The following is a 2,529-nucleotide window of genomic DNA, read 5'->3' on the forward strand; positions in this document are numbered from 1 at the left end:
ACTGGCAGGATTGACTGACTGGATTGCCGGGCCGGCCGGCTGGCTGGCTGACAGGCTGGCTGTAGTGACGGGCCGGCCATCTAGACTGACTGGCGAGTTGGCGGCTGCGAGCGTCGTGGGTTGTCTCAGTCTCGCCCTCCACCTCTCGTTCACTTCACGCCAGCTCACGGCGCCGCTTCTACCGCCACCGACCTGTTCCTAAACCGAAGAGCTTGGAGCTTGACGGACGCTACTCTCTCCTCCGCGGGAGCCACGCGCGGCTTGGAGACCCGCAATGGTGGAAGGGGCGGAGCCGGGGCGGGACTTGGGTGGGAGGGGCCGAGCGGCGGGAAGGGGTGTGACCCGGCGCTCCAGAACCCGCTTTTCCGGATCTCAAACCCCCCTGGTTCTACCGCTGGGTCTCCTTCTCCTCCTTCCCAGTCGGGGTAGCCGGGCCCCCTCTGGACCCTGCGTCGCACTGCGGACCTGTCTGGTGACCTGATGGGGTGAGAGAAGTTCACGGCTGCCCCTTAGATCCCCTAGAAGCCTGGGCATCCCCACCGCTGCAGAGCCCCGCTGGGGCGGGGGACCGCGGGACCCTTCCCGGGCCAGACGGGCAGCAGAGCACGTCAAGGGTAGAAACCCCCTACTACCCCCGGGCCCCCAGAAATCTTTGAGGACTCTACATGGCCCTGGGGGGAACTGAGCAAGCCGGGGGGAGAACCAGTGAAATTTGCAATGTCTCTGTTACTAGGTCCAAAATTGCCCCTCTTCCCCACTTGCCCTCTCCTGCCATCCGCCTAGACCTCAGCGGCTCGTGTGCAAACCCACCTACCTTCCAGAGGGCCATTTCTGGAGCATGGTGAACACTATCGAGCCCCTAGGTGGCAGCAAAGGCCCGGGAAAGTTGTCCCAAAAAGGTCCCTTCGTTCCGCTCTAATCCCAGAAAGGCTGGGAAGGATGGAGTCACTTCTAAGAGGAGAAAATTGAAGTCCAGTGCGTCAGGAACATGCTCACGTCACGCAGCGATTTGAACTCTAACTTCCTGCCCCAGAAGAAGAGGAGACAAGGCAGAAACAGGAGAGACTAACAGGGAGAGTCCATAGAAAGTGATGGCTCAGAGCACGAAAGCACTGAGATCTGCCGTCCCAACGGTGTGACACTGGAAGCCTCACGTCTCTGAGGCTCTATTTCCTTACCTGTAGAATTAGGGACAAGAAGGACCCCTGCTTCATCGTTTGTTTTGAGGATTAATGAGATGCTGCATGGAAATCACTTTGCACAGTGCCTGGCAACTATTAAGTGCTCAGTAAATAGTCAATGATTTAATAAAGTAAAGCAGCGTTCCACAGGCCACCAAGACAACACATAGCCAGGATCTGAGTGTGATGTTCTTTTTTAATGTATCAACTCTGCCAAGTTACACTCCTGTTATTCAATCAAGCACTAATCTAGATATTGTGATGAAGGTATTTTGTAGATATAATTAAATAAATTGACTTTAAGGGAGATTATTCTAGATAATCTTGGTAGGGCTGATTCAATCAGTTAAAAGACCATAAGATCAGAGCTGAGGGTTCCCTGAGGAAGAAATTCTGCCTGTGGACAGCAGCTTTTGCCACTGGCAAGAGTTCCAGCCTGTACCTAATGATTTCAGACTTGCCTAGCCAGCCCCACAGTCATGAGCCAACTCCTTGCAATAAATGTCTTCATGTGCATCTCCTACTAGTACCATTGTTTTTGTTGAATGCTGACTAATATCCAGAGGAAGTGAGGGGTGTGTGTGTGTGTGTGTGTGTGCGCGCACAGGCACATGCTGGGATCACAGAGCCTAGTCTTCATGTTTATTCTCTCCTTTTTAAGCTCAGGGTGGTTTGTGCCTTTTGGAGTCTTGGAGTTGGAGGCTGTAGCAAAACCAACTTAGTTGTTTAATGATAGGGCTAGAGTGTGGATGGGGATGGAGGGCCCAGGTGTAGGCCCCTTACTCCCTTCCACCAGCCCTGCCCCAGGCTTCTGCCTTATGGATGTGACCTGCTTGCTTCTGGGCTTTCTCTACAGTCCCCTTTCCCCAGGGGAGACCAGACAACAACAACTCCTCCTCCTCCTCCTCCTCCTCCTCCTCCTCCTCCTCCTCCTCCTCCATCTCACCCTGAGCAGGTGTAGGATCAGGAATAAGGGGTACAACCATGCTGTCTCACTGGGAGCCAGCTGGTGAGGAGGAGGCTTCTCCCTCAGCAACCAACTGGCCCCCATGTCGCTGTACCCTGTCTCTCCCGCCTCCATCCACAGGCCATGTGTCATGTACACACCCACACTCCTGCCCTCCCGCCCTGATTCTAACAGCCACTGACATTCATCAATTACAATCTATGCTGGAGCATCAGGCCAGGCGCTTTCCTCATCTCTTTTAACCTCAGCACCAACCTATGGTGTGGGAATTAACACTGTCATTACCCCCATTTTACAGAGAAGGAGGCTGAGGCACAGAGTCATGTTCTCAGCCTCACATCTGTTCCTCCTCCTCGGGAGACACGCCTAGGGCAGATCCTT

At 54.3% G+C, this 2,529-nt stretch overlaps 1 long non-coding RNA gene across 1 annotated transcript; it reads left to right on the top strand.

The window, feature by feature from the left end:
• The first annotated feature begins 365 nt into the window (after window positions 1-365).
• Window positions 366-1,697, top strand: LOC124518262 (uncharacterized). Its single transcript, XR_006963644.1, has 2 exons — window positions 366-485; window positions 734-1,697. It is a non-coding gene; the product is annotated as an uncharacterized LOC124518262 (long non-coding RNA).
• Window positions 1,698-2,529: the final 832 nt, after the last annotated feature.

The sequence above is a fragment of the Lynx rufus genome, unplaced genomic scaffold (genome assembly GCF_022079265.1).
Source record: "Lynx rufus isolate CCGP_SWC_20201006 ecotype Redwood Valley unplaced genomic scaffold, mLynRuf1.p SCAF_24, whole genome shotgun sequence".
NCBI lineage: Eukaryota > Metazoa > Chordata > Mammalia > Carnivora > Felidae > Lynx > Lynx rufus.